Source organism: Triticum urartu, chromosome 5A (assembly GCF_056163025.1).
Source record: "Triticum urartu cultivar PI428250 chromosome 5A, HENAU_Tu73, whole genome shotgun sequence".
Classification (NCBI taxonomy): Eukaryota; Viridiplantae; Streptophyta; class Magnoliopsida; order Poales; family Poaceae; genus Triticum; species Triticum urartu.
In genome coordinates, this window is record NC_141877.1 from 550,344,001 (window position 1) to 550,353,602 (window position 9,602).

The 9,602-nt window shown below is 49.2% G+C and overlaps 2 pseudogenes; one reads left to right on the forward strand and one right to left on the reverse strand.

Moving 5' to 3' along the window:
- Positions 1-487: 487 nt before the first annotated feature.
- On the reverse strand, positions 488-1,712 carry LOC147972771 (uncharacterized; annotated as a pseudogene).
- Positions 1,713-7,395: 5,683 nt separating this feature from the next.
- On the forward strand, positions 7,396-9,085 carry LOC147972772 (F-box protein SKIP23-like; annotated as a pseudogene).
- Positions 9,086-9,602: the final 517 nt, after the last annotated feature.

A 9,602-nucleotide genomic window follows, 5' to 3' on the forward strand; every position in this document is an offset into this window, starting at 1 on the left:
ATCTGGCGATGAGGCAGCCACGCTGCTCCATCTTACCTCGATGGCGGATCTGGCGATAGAGGCAGCAGGGCGTGGGCGGAGGACAATCGACTACCCGTGAGAAGCACGTCTCAAGAGAGGGAAGGGGGCCATGGAGGAGGAGTAACCTGGCGATGCGTGGCCATGGCGAGGGAGGAGGGAGCCGGCGGCGAGCCGGATTCGACAGACACAGGATGGGGAACGAGAGAGAAAAGGAATGAGGTGTGGGGAACGGCCGAACGAGAGAGATACGATGTGACTGTATTCCTGCCGCCGTGCCGCGTATAACGCTGAGAAAATAAGGATATAGGTTGTTGGGTGGGACCAGGTGGGGCACGCTCTCGCGGATCCACATGACGTAGCGACGGAGACGATTCGAGTTGCACGCGCAACCAGTTAGGCTTAGACATATTCGGTTTATATACATTTGAATATAGTCTCTAAGTAAAATCTCTTAAAAGACTTATATTTAGGAATGGGGGGAGTACCAGAATTGGAGCAATAGCAGGTTGGGGTACTAGCCACGTGCACCTCCAATTGTGCAATCCTTGAGGCAGCCGCTCGATACTCTCAAGATTGTTTTGACGACTGAAGTACCAATCCTTGATGTTGTCATGGACGAGGTTGTAGCTGAATACACCAACCTCTTCACGTGGCAAGGCCTTATTTCCACAGTAGACGAAGTAGACACACCCGCCGTCCCTACCGTCCAGCCGCGAGGCATCCATGGCGAAGCTGTTGGGCCACCCGAGGAACAGCACGCGGTCGGTCAGGCTATGACCATGTTTCCTCACCCATCGTGTCTTCTCCGGTGACGTTGTCACCTCCCCTAGCGCATGCACAACCACTGAGAGCCCAGGTCTGATGCCAGTCGTACAAGTGTACCTACAGAATTGGACCTCGACAACCACCCACAAAAGCTCGCCACGAGACTCGAGGACATGGCTGTACTGGCGCGAGTAGGGCCCTTTCCCCCACCGCAAATGTGGCGGCCTTGGCACCAACACGTCGTCACCACCATCAGGCGTGACTATGTGCCACTGGCCAGCTTCAACGGCCACCATGATCTTGCCACTATGGTACATGGCGCAGAACTCACCATGATCGGGTGCTTGAATGGTCCTCTGGACGGCCGTCCACTCGGCATCACCGGGACGCAGGAGAGCCGCCCTGAACCATTCACTATAATTACCACCGACAATCAGATAGCCGATGCTGTACAGGAAAGTGGTGCCGTCCTGGTAGATGACGCTGCAGGGGTCAAACTCCTCCTCCCATGGGAAGGTGGGCAGGTGGGCGACAGCTCCGGTGAGAGGATCGTGGAGGCTAGGGTGGAAGTGTTCATCGACGGCCAGATACCATACGCCGGCGCCGTCCGTGCTGCACACCCAGTTTCCCCGGGGCACGGGCGACGGGGACACCACGCAGTAGCTGGCCTTGGAGAAGACGCACCTGAACTTCAAGTGGCCGGGTTCTTGCTCCGGCGTCGCGAGGAGCCATGGCAGGAATTGGGTCCTGGTTGTCCTCGCCCGCCGGGACAGCAGGTCGCGCGAGCCGCGCCATTGCTTGCAGACAGCGTGGAAGCTGACGAAGCCGGCGGCGTCGCGCATGCGGCCGGATATCTCTCGGAGCACGTCCGCCGGTAGGTCCGATCATCGCCTCCTGTCCATGTCGCCGCGGCTTCCAGATGCCATCTTGACTTCTTGACAGAGAAATCGACGAGAGATATGATGGCGTCTTGTTTGAGTCGGTGATGGGCGTAACTATGGGCCGTTGAGCCTTCAAACGTGCAGCCCACCCAGTTTGAGCCCAACCAAGCGGCAGCGAGTTTCACCTGCAGAAACAGCGAGAGCTCTGTCTCACAAAAAAAAAGACCAACAGCTAGAGTTTCTTTTTCTCATGCCGGTTTTGTTGTTTTTTGTGAATTATTATTACGTACATGCACATAAACACATGACCAGGACCCGTAAAAAATACATACTCCCTATTTTTGTGGCGAGGACCTCTTAGATCACCTTCTATGCAGACCCGGGTACAGAGTACAGTTCAACGATGACTGATGGATAGCCAAGAAGGGACGAAACGAATAAAAAAGATACTCCTATAATAAAAAGGTATAATCTTATATACTCCCTCTGTAAATGTATTCTTTACAGACGGAGTATATAGTACTCCCTCCGTTCCGAATTACTTGTCTTAGATTTGTTTAGATACAGAGATATCTAACACTAAAATGAGTCTAGATACATCCGTATCTAGACAAATCCAAGACAAATAATTCGAAACGGAGAAAGTAGTATTAAGTATCAAAAGTCCTACTATGAGCTGAAGTACATGTACGCTTGATATCTTTGTGGTTGCCTCGCTTCGAGATGTTCATCCGAACTAGTATATAGGCCCAGGTACAGGCGGACTTCACACAGTTCCGCAAGGTAAACGTTTCGCGCCGATGGACCGGCCGAGCGCTCAGTCGGTCGCGCTCGCTCCCGCGCACTGGGCTATGGACCATAGGTGTCTCCTCGGACGCATCGGCATTCCCACGGACCGCCAACCTCCTCTCCCTTATCTCTTCCTAGTCACACTCCGAGATCCACTCCATTTCCTTCCCTTCCTTTCTCTTCTTTCCTTTTTCCACACTGGCCGCCGTCGTGAGGAGGGGGAGGCATCACCTGTGATGCAAGCTGCCGTGGCGGTGCTGCTGGGGACGATCACGTCTCCAGCGAGCTTCGGAGCCGCGCTAATCGGCGGTGCTTCATCAGGGGAAAACGTAGGCACCGCCGGGGTGGGAGCAGCTACCGGCGATAGAGGCAGGGAGGGCTCCGGTGCTGCAACCAGAATCTGGACATGCTAGAATGAAAGGCCATGCTTGCTGCAACCATCACCTGCCGGCCGCGAAGAAGACGGGCTCTGGTGTTGCAACCCTGATCTTCTTTTGCTGGAATCAGGCGGCAGAAAAGCTGCAACCACTTTTTGCTGGTGCTGCAGTTAGACGGCGTCGAGTTTGTTTTTGCTGGAACCGCAAAAATAATCATGGCACATGGAAGATTTTTGCTGCGTGGGCACATGAGAGTTTTTGTTGTGAATGGCGGCGGCGACTTGCTTTTGCTAGAATCAAGGATCCTTTTGCTGGAACCGGCATGCATTTTTGCTGCTACCGGTAAACCAACGGAGTTTTTGTTTTGGCTGAGATTTTATTTTATAGAGGAGCATGGTGGTTCGAGCAGACGACGGCGACGAGCGAAGGCACCATCGTAGGGGGATGCTGCAACCACTGTGGCCATGAGCTGGACCCGGCCGGCGGATGAGCTGCAGTCTTCAATGTCAGAAGCATGTGACGGCTGAGGGACGAGCACGATTGGCAAGGGTGGCCGGCGAGCACGAGCTGCAAAACGGCAGGCACTTGTGGCTCGGGGGCGCCGGGGAGCATATCCGCGAGGGGACGAACGCGGCGGCCAGCGAACACGGGGGACTAACTCATTCTTAGGCCGCGTGTGTTGACAGAAGGAAGGAAGGAGAGAGGAACCGGATCTCACGGTTGTAACGGAACAAATCGGACAATAGCGCGTCGACTGGCCCAAATTCCTTAGGGCTTTCTTCTAAAAAAAATGTACATTTTCCATTGATCCAAAAAACTACCTGTAATGTTGTGTACTTTAGCAAGGTTCACATTATGCCGAAGCTGCTATACCAAATCATGCATGGGGCTAAGTTCAAAAAAAAAAATCATGCATGGGGCTGTTCTGCCGAAGCTGCTTTACCAAATCATGGTTGTAAACATCGGTATATTTTTTTCGAACCATGCAGGAGAACCGCATGTATTATATTAAAGAAAGAAGGAGAAATACACGACCAGTGTAGAGTTACCAAAAGGACAACCTAAACTTCAGCAAACAAAAAGACTCAAAACCCTGACCACCACAACTGTCTACAAAAGCCTCAGATAGAATGAAACTAAAATAATACGAAACGACCTAGACTTGCTTCTGCCCAATGCATTGCGTCAATCTTGATCTGATTGATGATTCCTTGAAGCGGTGTGTGTGAGTTTTCAAATGTAAACATCGATATGCTTGTGGGAAGGGAAGGCCAGTCTATTATCTGCCCGAATGTTGAAGATAGTGATTAGTGAATGGTTGTGCTGCTCACACCGGCAAGACCTAGTGTTCTCAACAATTGGCTTCCCCTGGTGGCCATTCACACAATGCAAAATCAGTTCGTAATCACCAGCAAACAATTTCTTGCATGCACTGCTTAGTCCTTTCCACATTCAGGTTGTAAAAGTTGTAGGCTTCTACTAAAGCATCGAAGCTTGTCCCCATGTACAAATGCTGTATTATTTGAAATAAATACTACCATTTTTTTGCAAGTTGTTTTATGGTACCCTCAAACAAATATAAGCCCTCCATTTGTTCTGATTTGATGGATAGGATTGTTTGGCACTCCAGTGTAGATGCCTTGAGTACTACGGTTAAAAGTTGGGGAGTACCACCACTTCGAGGGTAATTTGGTAATCTAGGACTAGATCGTTAATTCTCCACTAATAAAGGGATAAAATCAACATGCAACCGGCGATTAAGCTGACGACCGAGCCATGATTCACGGGATGCATAGAGAAGGATTTCTTCATCACATCCCAAAAACAAAATCAATAGATCAGATCTCAAAAGAGATAAAACGCAATGTAACTATTAGTAATTATGTGATTGTTGGAATTGGGACATGAATTGATTGCTTGACAACGCTAGGAACAGAGGTGCATGCAGCGCGCAGATCCAGCCGAGGGCCAAGTCGCCGGCGGCTAAGTTGCAAATTTTCATGCATGTGCGTGATAGGGCCTGGGGACGGCTCTTCCAGGAGGATGCGGCAAGCCGGCAACCGTCATTGTGCACGATTAGAGGCGGCGGGCGTGCGCTTGATCGGATGAGTGTTTTTTTTAGCTGATCGAATTAGGAAATTAGATCACAAGAATATCTCAACATTATACCTAAATCAAGGAAACAAAAAAGTCTAAAGTGCCCTCTCAAATCAACGGTGAGATTTTGTTGGTACTCCCATCTCTATCTATGGAGTACCAGGGTACCGTAAAAATAAATAAATACTACCATTATGGACACAAACCATCAATACATACATGCATTTGAAAGGTTAGCTTGGTCGATGAGTAGTTTGTGATACAAGACCAGAGTTACCACAACACGACCTTTCTTGTATTCAATTTATCTCATCGTGCTTAAATAGAGAAGAGGAGATTGAACAAGTAAAGCAACATAACGCTGATTAAGTACACGAGGATAGGCAAGTTCATGCAGAGTAGCAACTGTTCTTTACATGCTCTGTTGCTACTGGTGTGGAGCCTATAACAATGTACTTGGGAATTGGCTGAGAAGTTTTGACAAAAAAAATAGAAACCCATGGTGATACTTGCGATTTCTTCAATATTTTGGGCTATATAGAGATGTTGAAATAATTCCTTCTTCAGTGATAAGAGAATCAATAGTTCTTTCGCATTGATCCATCTGATTTGTCACTGGATTCCTGCTTCAATGATGAGAGATCCAATAATTCCTTCACATAGATTCGAGAGTTGGTAGGATACCATTGCTGGGCTAGCGAGGGGGGCTCATGTGTTCTCCCTAAAGTTGATTTAAGATGAGCATGTCGTCAAGATCGCGCCTGGTGCATGAACACGTCGTCCTCTTCATTCTGATGCTTTAGTTTCTTTGTCATATCTAGCCATCTAGGCTAAGTTGCTTTTTATATCATCAGACTTGTATCGTAAGGTTGTGTTCTGGTTTCCCGCAGCCTACTTCCCCACGAGCTTGTGAGTGAAATAACTGAATGATGTTTGGATTCGTTTCTATGAAATGGAACTGGGCGGGTGCCCATTTCCATTGAAAAAACTGGATTAATTCTTGATTTTGGATGCTCGAGCGAATAGTAAGTGAGATCTACAGGGGATCGCAAGTTGATTTTGGCTGCACCAAGGCGGCTCCTTAACATGGCACTCTTAAACTGAACCCTTTTGGAACCGTTGGTAAAGCGTCATTTTTTAGTTGTTTCTATGTATTTTTCACGAGCACAGTATAGTTGTCGTGCATGCACACATTTTTCAGTCTCACAAATTTTTTTTGTGAAAGAAGCGAGTGGCTGGTGCAGAAGACAATACAGAAGCATATCATTCATTGTTGATCTATATAAACAATGAACAAGTTAGAGAGAATCATTTTCCAAAGGATATGGGACATCTATTAGTATGTGTTTAAATTGATATATTTTTCCCATGAAAAGTACATTGTGTTTAAAATGTACATCCTTCTTTTTTTCGAGAAAACTTTTAATCTATTCATCTTCAATCGTGGTAGTACAACGAACAACATAAATAATAAAAATTACATCCAGGTCCGTAGACCATCTAGCGACGACTACAAGCACTGAAGCGAGCCGAAGGCGCGCCGCCGTCGTCACCCCTCCCTTGCCGGAGTTGGGCACAACTTGTTGTAGTAAATAGTCGGGAAGTCATCGTGCTAAGGCCCCATAGGACCAGCGCACCAGAACAGCAACCGTCGCCGATGAAGAATAACGTAGATCGAAAGAATCCAACCTGAAAACACACAAATATAGGCAAACCACAACCAGATCCGAGCAAATCCACCGAGGATAGATCCGCCAAAGACACGCCTCCACAGGCCCACCAACGATGCTAGACGCACCACCAGAACAGGGACTAGGTGGGGAGACCTTTATTCCATCTTCAGGGAGCCGCCGCCGTCTCGCCTTCCTGAGTAGGACATAAACCGTAACAAATTTCAAATGAATGACTAACAACGGAGCCCTCTCGCCGGCCCTTGTCAGAATCCACCGCGCCCCCATGGCCCTAGGGTCACCGGAGACGAGGCGAACCTGCAGCGGAGCCGGCGAGAGGCACGGACCCTAGCTTTTCTTGAAGGAGGAGGCGGCGGCTGCTTCCTTGCTTTGCTTTGCTTGATCCAAATGAAACCTTCTAAAATGTACATCCTTTGTCTTTAAATGTAAAACGTTTTGGCAGTTTATCACGTGGCAGGCATGGTTTGTCATCTTGAAATCATTAAAATTAAATCATTTGAAATGTACATATGTAATTCACACGTATTTTTTGCGGGGTCATTGTCATATGTTTCTGTGCGTGTAGGTACTTCATAAAAAACAAAGTGGGTTTTTTTTAGACAAAAAAAACAAAGTGGGTGGTGCGCTGGTCCTTTGGTTGGGCTCAAAGTGGGTGGGCTGCATGTTTGAAGCATCAGTTCTAATGGCATTCAGCGGCCCATAGTTACGCTCATCACGGACTCAAACAAACAAAAACAAGACGCCATCATATGACATCTCTCGTCGATCTCTCTCTCAAGATGGCATCTGGAAGCCGCGGCGACATGGACGGGAGGCGATGGTCGGACCTCCCAGCGGACGTGCTCCGCGAGGTATCCGGCCGCGTGCGCGCCGCGGCCGACTTCGTCAGCTTCCACGCCGTCTGCAAGCAATGGCGCGGCTCGCGCGACCCGCCATCCCGGGCGAGGGCAACCAGGACGCAATTCCTGCCATGGCTCCTCGCGCCGCCGGACGAAGAACCCGACCACCTGAAGTTCAGGTGCGTCTTCTCCAAGGCCAGCTACCGCGTGGTGCCCCCGTCGCCCGTGCCCCGGCGAAACTGGGTGTGCAGCACGGACGGCGCCGGCGTGTGGTATCTGGCCGTCGACGAACACCTCCGCCCTAGCCTCCACGATCCTCTCACCGGAGCCGTCGCCCACCTGCCCACCTTCCCGTGGGGGGAGGGGTTCAACCCCTGCGGCGTCATCTACGACGACGGCACCACTTTCCTCCACAGCTACAATGAACGTGGATGGTTCAGGGCGGCTCTCCTGCGTCCCGGTGATGCCGAGTGGACGGCCGTCGAGAGGACCCTTGAAGCACCTTCGATTTGGTACCGTGAGTTCTGCGCCACGTACCACGGTGGCAAGATCATGGTGACCGCTGATGCTAGCCTGTGGCACGTACTCACGCCTGATGGTGATGATGGTGACGACGTGTTGGTACCAAGTCCGCCACCATGTCTGCCGTCGGAGGAAGAGCCCTCCTCGCGCCAGTACAGCCATGTCCTCGAGTCTTGCGGCGAGCTTTTGTGGGTGGTTGTCCAGGTCCAGTTGCGTAGTTACACTCCTATGAGTGGCCTCAGACCTGTGCTCTCAGTGCTTGTGCACGCGCTAGGGGAGGAGACAACATCGTCACTGGAGAAGAAGACACGGTGGGTGAGGAAAGATGGCCATAGCCTGACCGACCGCGTGCTGTTCCTCGGGTGGCCCAACAGCTTCGCCATGGATGCCTCGCAGCTGGGCGGTAGGGACGGCGGGTGTGTCTACTTCGTCTACCGTGAAAATATGGACTTGCCACGTGAACGTGAAGAGGTCGGCGTGTTCAGGTACAACCTCGTCGATGACAAGATCATACTACGGTCGTCAAAACAATCTTGAGTTGATCGAGCGGCTGCCTCAAGGATCGGACGAGGGGAGGTGCACCTGGCTAGTACCCCAACCTGCTATTGCTCCAATTCAGGTATGTTTGATAAATAATACAGTTTTGCTAAAGCACATCTAGATGTGCAATAAGTATTGCACATCTAAGTCCTATGTCATTGATCTTATGTTGAGATTCGTGTGGATATTTTCTTTTCTTTTTTCTTTTCCTCTTTATGCTTGATTCATTCACTTAGATGTGCAATAACTAGAGCACATCTAGATGTGCCCTAGACACATCCAGATACTCCCTCCGTTCCGAATTACTTGTCTTAGATTTGTCTAGATACGGTGGTATCTAGCACTAAAATGAGTCTAGATACATCCATATCTAGACAAATCCAAGACAAGTAATTCGGAACGGAGGGAGTACCAGTTAAAATTATCGCCACATCAAGAGTTTAACTTTTTATTTGCGTATATCAAGAGTTTTAACTTTAACCTCGATACTCTTCATAAGCATCTCAAATTGATTAATTCGTATTCATTTTATATTCATTTTCCTACATCAGGAAACTCAATGAGAGGGCGTTGAAGACTCAAGAGCTGAAGCAGCGGCTGGTCTAGTTACTAGGCCAACACATGTTGCTCACACCGAGAGACATTACCAGCCTAGTTTTAGGGTGCTCGTCCGTAATTTGCCTCTCATTATGGAGAACTCACAACTAAAACTCTTCTTTAGCAACCACGGCAATGTGTCTAGCGCCGAGGTGATCTACTACAAAAAGACCAAGCGCCCACAAGGCATCGGCTTTCTAACATTATTGACGGCACATGCCAATAAGGAAGACGCTTTAGATGCTCTGAACACATTGTTTTTGGATGGATGTAGACTTGAGGTAAGCTCGGTGGGGCGGTGGCGACGACGGCCATCTTCCAACAAAGTAGCGTAGCTGCATATAAACTATATAGCTTGATCCTCTCTGTTCATAAAATGACAATGGTACGTGTTGTTGGTACACATCTCGAAATTCATTATGAGTACTGACTCAAGTGGCGAGAAACAGGAAACTTTGAAATTTATTTTCCTATTTTGGGAAT